We start from the raw sequence: 9,774 nt of genomic DNA on the forward strand, positions 1-9,774 counted from the left end.
GTATCAGCCGCCATGTGTCCCGTGTGCCGTGCGAGCAGGCATGAGTTGACGGGACGCATGCGAGCAGTCCACCGTGCAGGTAGACCAGGAGGTGTGCGGGCTGGTGTGTGAATTGACGGGGGGCATGCTCGTTGTGCAGTGTCACCAGGAGGCTTGCGAGTAGCTGTGTGAAATGAAGATAGGCATGCGAGCAGTCCACTGTGCAGGCTCACCCGAAGGTGAGCCAGCCCTTTGGCTACCATCCACCTTGCTCCCACTCCTCCATATTAATGGCGCGCCCGCCGCTGGTCATAATAGGCGGACGCACCCCCCATTCTCGCTACACATACAATCCTCTCTCTGCGCCTACATCCTCGACGTTGTTCTCAGTCGTCACAACCGTCAGTGTACGAGGATGCCGTCGAAGTGCTCCATCGGAGGGAGTGGCGATGCCGGGGCTGCTGAAGCACCTGAGCACGGTGTGAAGGTGGAGACAGAGGTTGCCGTCGCTGCCGACGAGGCCCCGCGCAGGCAGAAGCGCTATCTTAATGCCGTTGACGCCGTCATGCTTCCCCCGCCAGAGCCGGAGGTCGACATCGACTCTGGCGACAACTCCGACGACCACTCCAGCGATGACTCCGATGGAGACATAGAATTGGTTAGTCTTCTATACCCATTTATGTGGAAAATATATCCTAGGTTTTCTCTGGTTAGTCCTGCCTCCCCCTTTTTGGTTTAGAAATTATATTGTTATGTTCTTTCAATCCATGAAATATGAGTAATATTTGTTAAATCTGTGTAGTCTATTGATTGTTTGAATGGCACAAATGATAAGTGATTTATTGTTTCTTCTGTAAAAATGATTTCTGCTAATAATTCGACCAGCGTTCGTGTTCGTGCTAATACTTCCTACCAAGATCTTGACAATTGATTTTGAATGTCTGACATATATGTTTGTGCCAAAAAAATCACATTGGTATGCACATAGGTGATTATGCTAAGAAAATTGAAGCAAAATGTTTAGATCTATCTAAAAGATAGCCATAAAATCCTAATCCTACTGTACGACATGTTAATTCTTTTGATGCCAAAAGTCATTGGCATGCCAAATGTTCACTAGAGATTAGTTTGCATTCCGTTGTCCATTGCCAATCTCACAAAAGGTTGCCAAGTGTTGGCAACTTTTGATTTTGCCAATGTTGGTAGCCAACCAATTAGACTCTTAATTTTGTTGCACTAACACTACAAAAAAAAAACACATCCGTGACATTATGGCCCGAACGAAAAAAATTATGGTTATGACACTTCTATGACAATAATTGTGACAAAAACACCTTTCATCATAGATGTGGTGGGCTCCTACTTCTATGACAAACAATTATGACAGAAAATGGGTTTTTCGTCCTGGGCAGGCCGGGAAAGCACCTGCATGACATTCTTTGGACCGTCCATGACATAAAAATTGTGGTAGAAGTGAGGGCGAGGAAACTTTCACGGAGTTCCCGGTTACGGTGGGTGGTCGGGCCGAGTGATAAAGTGTGGTTTGCGCGTTTCTCTCTCGTACGCACGCGTGGTGCGAGTCGTGTTCGCTATAACTGAACCCGGGTGAGGCTTTCGCTTACTGAACCCGAGCTATCACACTGCTACGTACTGGATCCAATCGATCAATCCCTTAGCTGCTAACTGAACCCGACCGATTCCTTCACTGCTAACTGAACCCGATCAATCACTGTTGCTGCTTACGAAAGCGAATCGAACCCCGTGTGAGACGTAGCTAGCCGGTTGGGTTGCCTTTGGATGAACAACGCTCATTGCTACCGCGCATTCGATACGTAGAACGAGTCGAGACATGGTGAGTCCAGCCGGTTGGTTGGCTGTGGATGAACAGTTCCCGGCGGGGGTTGGATGAACGGGACCCCGGCCATGTGTAGGCAGTTGCCGCTAGATGAACAGGACCCCGTGGTAGTAGGCGGTTGCACCCGGATGAACAGGACCCCGAGGAGGCCGCTACACACACAAGCCAGTTGGGGGTGGATCAACAGGACCTCGTGGAGGCTGGTTGAATAGTAGCCGGTGGAGGCTGGATGAACAGTAGCCCGTGGATGAACAGTGGCTAATGGAGGCTGGAGGAAGTCGCTATGGATGAACAATGGCAGGTGGAGGCTGAAGGAAGTCGACAGTGGTTGAACAGTAGCCCGTGGAGTCCCATTTTGCGGTGCCACACCACTCCCGATGAATAGGACCCTGTTTCGACCGTATGCGGTTGGAGAGAAGTCTGTTTCCTCTTTTCGCGGTATGCCACACCGCTCCCGATGAACAGGACCCTGTTTCGACTGTAAGCGGTTGGAGAGAAGTCTGTTTGCTCCATTTAGCGGTACACCAGACCCCTCCCGATGAACAGTATCCCATTTCGACCGTAGCCGGTCGAACAGAAGGTTGTTTCCTCTGTTGGCTCGCGTTGAACAGGACGCATTCCGACCCAATCGGGTGCCTCTCGATGAACAAGGTGTTGTTTCTCCGTTCCAACCCAGCCGGTTGGCTGTCGATAAACGGGACGCCATCGCTGTACGCGTTCGAGACAACGCCCGTATGTACGCACGTGATCGTCTTTTTTTGCAGCGTGACTGTACGTATATGTACACGATTTAGACGGGACTGCCTGAACTGCTACCGCTCCTTAATTGGCCATGGTTCATCATGGCAGACAGACAGATCGACCAGTATGTACGTACACATGTACGACCAGACAGACAATGCTACGTACGCTTCGATCAGGTGGGTCCCAGCTGTCAGGGAGGACAAGGACGCACTTCCTTGCTTGCGAAGATATAGGTGGTGGGTCCCTTTTGTCAGGGGAAGGAATCATTATTTTCCCGCGTAATAAGGAGGCACTTCCTTGCGTGCAAAGATGTAGCTGGTTGATCCAGCTGTCAGCCTCATCACGTATAATCCTCTTCCGATGGCTATTGTTCGTTAACCCCGCCGCGCCGAAGCACAAATGCAGTGGACGATGGCGAGGCCTTAGAACGGAACAACCCGAAGCCGGAAGACTCGGCAGTAGTTGCCCACACGGAGGGGAGTACGAGGATTGATCGGTTCGGCTGCGGTGTGAGGCTGCGATCGCCGGAAAATAACAGGGGGGTGTGGGTGAGTAAAGGAAGGTATGGCCAGCGGTGAGAGTAGGGTAGGGCAGTGAGGCCTATGCAGTAGCACAGCCGGCCACGGGAGGCAGGAGCCGGCGGTACGGCTAGCGCCTGTTTGGGCGGCTGGAGCAAGAAGATCAGCGGTTGAAGAAGCAGCATGGCTGTTGGATTAACATCCAATGGTCACTGCTGCTAGAATAGTTTTTTTGACTAAGTTGACAAAGCCCTGCGTACGTGTCAACTTAGTAGGCCCACAAGTAAGCCACCACATCCGGTGGGTCCCAGCTAGCAGCGGAGGAATCATTTTATTGCACGTAATAAGGAGGCACTTCCTTGCGTGCGAAGATGTAACTAGTAGGTATCAGCTGTCAGGTGGAGGAAACTTTTTTTCCCAAATAATAAGGAGGCACTTCCTTGTGTGTGAACATGTAGCTGGTGGGTCCAAGCTATAGGGAGGAGCAATCATTTTTGTTCACGTAATAAGGAGGCACCTGCTTGCGTGAGGCCATGGATCATGTGGGCCCCTATAGTCAGCCTCTCCACTTACATCCCTCTTCTAATGGCTATCATTTGTTGACCACATTGACCATGCTACGCCGACAGCATGAACGTGGAGGACGATGGCGAGGCCCAGGAAGGGAACAACCCGGAGCCGGCGAAGCCATAACAGTGGATGCCCACGCTGAGTGGAGTACGGGGGTTGACAGGTTCGGCTGCGAGGTGAGGCTGTCGTCGCCGGAAAATAATAGGAGGTGCTGGTGGGTAGAGTTGGCCAGTGAGGCCTGGCCAGCGGTGGGGGGGGGGGTAGGGTGGGCCACTGAGGCCTTAGTGGCAGCACAGCGGCCACGGGAGGAGGGAGCAGGCAGTCCCGTCGGCACTGGTTTGGGCGGATGGAGCAGGAAGATCGGAGATTGAAGAAGCATGGCGGTCATTGGATGGTGATACGTCTCCAATGTATCTATAAATTTTGATTGTTCCATGCTGTTTTATTATCAATCTTGGATGTTTTATAATCATTTTATAGTCATTTTATATCATTTTTTGATACTAACCTATTGACATAGTGCCAAGTGCCAATTGCTATTTTTCCATGTTTTTTACATCGCAGGAAATCAATATCAGACGAAGTCCAAATGCCACGGAACTCCATGATGATTTTTTATGGGCCAGAAGGAAGGCAATGGGCCCTGGTTGCACCTGGGAGTGCCCCGAGGGGGGCTTAACCCCGAGGAAGGCATGCGACCCGAGGCACGCCCTGGTGGGTTGTGCCCACCTCGGGTGCCCCCCGGACCGCCTCTTTGCTCTATAAATACCCCAAAAATACCAGAACCCTAGAAGCGTCGACGAAATATTCATCTAGCCGCCGCAGAGTCCAGAACCACTAGATCCAATCTAGACACCATCTCGGATGGGGTTCACCACCTCCATTGGTGCCTCTCCGATGATGTGTGAGTAGTTCTTTGTAGATCTTCGGGTCCGTAGTTAGTAGCTAGATGGCTTTCTCTCTCTCACTGAATTCTCAATACGATGGTCTCTTGGAGATCCATATGATCTAACTCTTTTGTGGTGTCTTTGTTGGGATCTGATGAACTTTGAGTTTATGATCAGTCATATCTTTTTATATCCATGAAAGTTATTTGAGTTTCTTTGATCTCTTATATGCATGATCTCTTATAGCCTCGTATTTCTTCTCCGATATTTGGGTTTTGTTTGGCCAACTTGATCTATTTATGTTGCAATGGGAAGAAGTGCCCGGTAGTGGGTTCGATCTTACGGTGCTTGATTCCAGTGATAGAATGGGAACCGACACGTATATATTGTTGCTACTAAGGATAAAAAGACAAGATCTATATCTACCGCCATATAGATAAACGGATCTTGTCTACATCATGTCATCGTTCTTATTGCATTACTCCGTCTTTTCATGAACTTAATACACTAGTTGCATGCTGGATAGCGGTCGATGTGTGGAGTAATAGTAGTAGATGCATGCTGGAGTCGGTCTACTAATCTTGGACGTGATGCCTATGTAATGACCATTGCCTGGATATCGTCATAATTATTTGAGGTTCTATCAATTGCCCAACAGTAATTTGTTTACCCACCATTTGCTATCTTTCTCGAGAGAAGCCACTAGTGAAATCTACGGCCCCCGGGTCTTCTTTCTCGTATATTAGGTTTGCGATCTATTATTTCAATCTATTGCAACTTTCTCCCGTCACGCACCGTTTCTGGCGCCGTACCCCGAAAGGGATTGACAACCCCTTTAACACGTCGGGTTGCGAGGTGTTGTTATTTGTGTGCAGGGGCTGTTTATGTTGTGTTGCTTGGTTCTCCTACTGGTTCGATAACCTTGGTTTCATATCTGAAGGAAATACCTACCACCGTCGTGCTGCAACATTTCTTCCGCATTGGGGAAATATTGACATAGCTTCAAGCGACATCAGATGGACATCCAATAATCACTTCTCTCGTATGTTAACTAAGTTGACGCATCCTTGTGTACACGTCAACCTATTTATTTTAGGAAAGCGTACAAGTCTACCTAGTAGGCCCACAAGTCATCCTCAAATCTGTGGAAAATGGCATACAACTCATCTGCGATTATTTATAATAGTTTACAGCCCATTAGCTAATTCTTAAGGATTTTTTGGAGCCCATATTCTTTTTGTAGCATTACAGCCCATATGCTGGCCACGGTTAAAAAATACAACGAAATTTTACATATTTCAGTGCGGTCCAAACTGTTTTTAATCCTAAAATTTCGAGTCACATTCATACTAATTTGAAAAATAAATTTATATCAATTTAAAATCCAACATAACTTTCCCCACAAAAAATCAATGAAATTTAAAATCTCGAATTCCTAAAAAAGAAATTTGAAACTAATTGTCGGTTTATTTTGTTTTCAAAATTTACAACCCATTTCTTACTACTTATAGCCCATTTTCTTGGCAAGCTAATACATCCGTCATCGTCTTGAAAGATTTGCAGCCCAGTAGGGATGATAAAAGCAGGTAGGCCTCAGTTGGGTATTCTATAAAAAAAGAACTGGGCTAGCCATTTTCAGAAAAAAAAAACTAGCTCATGATGTGGTAAACATAAAATAAAACCCTGGGCTAGATGGACCATGATACGTCTCCAATGTATCTATAATTTTTGATTGTTCCATGTTGTTATATTATCAATCTTGGATGTTTTATAATCATTTTATAGTCATTTTATTTCATTTTTGGTACTAATCTATTGACATAGTGCCAAGTGCCAGTTGCTGTTTTCTGCATGTTTTTTACATCGCAGGAAATCAATATCAGACAGAGTCCAAATGCAACGAAACTCCACGGAGATTTTTTTGGACCAGAAGGAACATAATGGGCCCTGGTTGCGCCTGGGGGTGCCTCGAGGAGGGCACAAGCCATCAAGGTGCGCCAGGAGGCCAAGGCGCGCCCTGGTGGGTTGTGCCCACCTTGGGTGCCCCACGGACCGCCTCTTTGCTCTATAAATACCCTAATATTCCCAAAACCCTAGGGGAGTCGACGAAATATTCATCCAGCCACCGCAGAGTACAGAACCACCAAATCCAATCTAGACACCATCTCGGATGGGGTTCACCACCTCCATTTGTGCCTCTCCGATGATGCATGAGTAGTTCTTTGTAGACCTTCGAGTCCGTAGTTAGTAGCTAGATGGCTTCATCTCTCTCTCTGAATTCTCAATACAATGGTCTATTGGAGATCCATATGATGTAACTCTTTTGGGGTGTGTTTGCTGGGATCGATGAACTTTGAGTTTATGATCAGATCTATCTTTTTATATCCATGAAAGTATTTGAGTTTCTTTGATCTCTTTTATGCACGATCTCTTATAGCCTCGTATTTCTTCTCCGATATTTGGGTTTTGTTTGGCCAACTTGATCTATTTATCTTGCAATGGGAAGAGGTGCTTTGTAGTGGGTTCGATCTTACGGTGCTTGATCCCAATGACAGAAGGGGAACCGACACGTATGTATCATTGCTACTAAGGATAAGATGATGGGGTCTATCTGTACATTGATCGATCTTGTCTACATCATGTCATCGTTCTTATTACATTACTCCGTTTCTCCATGAACTTAATACACTAGATGCATGCTGGATAGCGGTCGATGTGTGGAGTAATAGTAGTAGATGCAGGCAGGAGTCGGTCTACTTATCTTGGACGTGATGCCTATATAATGATCATTGCCTGGATATCGTCATTAGTATTTTAAGTTCTATCAATTGCCCAACAGTAATTTGTTCACCCACCGTTTGCTATTTTTCTCGAGAGAAGCCACTAGTGAAACCTACGGCCCCCGGGTCTCTTTCTCATATATTTGCCTTTGCGATCTACTTTTCCTTTGCATTTATTGTTAGATCTATTAAACCAAAAATACAAAAATACCTTGCTGTGTTTTGTTTCTATTTATTTTGTTTGGCGTTCGATCCATCAATCTACTACAATTTATCTGACGTATGTTTGCCTATCTTGAGGTGCCGTACCCCGGAAGGGATTGACAACCCCTTTAACACGTCGGGTTGCGAGGATTTGTTACTTGTGTGCAGGGGTTGTTTACGTTGTGTTGCTTGGTTCTCCAACTGGTTCGATACCTTGGTTTCAAATCTGAGGGAAATACCTACCGCCGCTGTGCTGCATCATCCCTTCCTCTTTGGGGAAATACCGACGTAGCTTCAAGCGACATCAAAAGGAATTTCTGGCGCCGTTGTCGTGGAGGATCTTCAACATATACTATGTTCCTAATCACAAATATCATCTCCTCGCAATTTACATTATTTGCCATTTGCCTCTCGTTTTCCTCTCCCCCACATCACAAAAAAATTGCCGTTTTATTCGCACTCTTTTTCGTTCGCCTTTTTCTCGTCAGATCTCTTGTTTGCTTGTGTGACCATGTGTCTTCTATTTGCTTGCATCTTCGCTTGCTAAAAATCTATTGATATGGATCCTCATCCACTAGCTAGTCTTTTCAAGAGATCTAATTATGTTGAACCAGTTGCTAGTGATTTGAGTGTACTTGATTATCTCTATGAAGTTTTGCTTGAAATTCGTGAATCTGGAAATTTGATGAAGAAATTTATAAAGTTATTCATGATTGCTCTCTGAATGAAAAGCATAATTGGAATGATTTCACTATAAATTCTCTTAATGTCAATTGTGCTAATGATATAAAAAACTCCAAGCTTGGGGATGCTAATTTTGATATGTCCACTACTTATTGCAATGATCATGATTGGGGTGATTTCTCTTATGATCTTGAAAATTTATTTATGCCTCATGATGATTATGCTATTAATGTTTGCCATAATATTGAAAGTGGGTTTGGAAGAGTGTCAACTTTAGATAAAAATAATCCCACATATTTGGAGAATGTTCAATCTCATGAATTTTTTGATAAAAGTGGGTTTGGAGGGGTCATGACTTTAGTTGATGTTAATTCCACTATCTTGGAAGATTATAAAACTTTTATGCATGTGGATCATGAAGAGAAAATTTTATATGATAGCTATATTGTTGAATTTCATTATGATCCCACATGTAATTATTATGAGAGAGGAAAGTATTGTGGTCGAAATTTTTATGTTACTAAATTACCTCTCATTGTGTTGAGATCGTCAACGTTTTATTCTTCCTCCTTGCATATGCTAGAAATTTCTTGTCTTGATAATTTGTTTGCTTATAAATTCCTATGCATTGGAAGTATGCTAGAATTAAATGTGTTTGTCTTATGTTTCATGATGCTCTCTTTTTGATTCAATTCTTATCTTTAGTGTGGCATCGTTGAAATCTTTAGTCTATCTTAATGGCTATAATGAAAGAGCTTGTTGGGAGGCAACCCAATGAATAAAATTTATTTTTGCTTCTTGCTTTCTGTTCTTGAGTGTTTGCACAATTATGCTACTGTCATGATTGTGTTTTTTGTGTTTTAGTTAGTGTTTGTGCCAAGTAGAACCAATAGGATCTTCTTGGGTGATAGTTGTTTGATCTTGCTGAAAAACAGAAACTTTTGCGCTCACAAAAAAATTGTTAAAATCACCAGAATGTGATAAAATGTCAATTCTTTGTGCAGAATATTAATATACAAATTAACCAGGTCGTCCTAGTTTTTCAGAATTTTTGGAGTTACAGAAGTATTCGAAATAGTCAAATTGCTACAGACTGTTCTGTTTTGACAGATTATGTTTTCTTTGTGTTGTGTGCTTATTTCGATGGCTCTATGGTTTTCTTTGATGAGTTTTTGCCATATAAAAGTTGGAATACAGTAGATATAATCCAAAAAAAATACGAATTGGTTTGATACAATACTTATAGTAGTGGTTTGCTTTCTTATACTAACGGATCTCACGAAGGTTTTGTTGAGTTTTGTGTGATTGAAGTTTTCAAGTTTTGTGTTATCTTACGATGGATGAAGGAAGGATAGAAGATCCTAAGCTTGTGGATGCCCCGGCATCCCAAGCTATTATCCAAAAATGAGCAACCAACTAAGCTTGCGGATGCCCCCGAGTGGCATCCCCTCTTTCTTCTAACGACCATCGGTATTTTACTCGAAGCTATATTTTTATTCGTCACATAATATGTGTTTTGCTTGGAGCGTCTTGTATGATATGAGTCTTGGCTT

This window comes from Triticum aestivum, chromosome 7D (genome assembly GCF_018294505.1).
Source record: "Triticum aestivum cultivar Chinese Spring chromosome 7D, IWGSC CS RefSeq v2.1, whole genome shotgun sequence".
NCBI classification, from domain to species: domain Eukaryota; kingdom Viridiplantae; phylum Streptophyta; class Magnoliopsida; order Poales; family Poaceae; genus Triticum; species Triticum aestivum.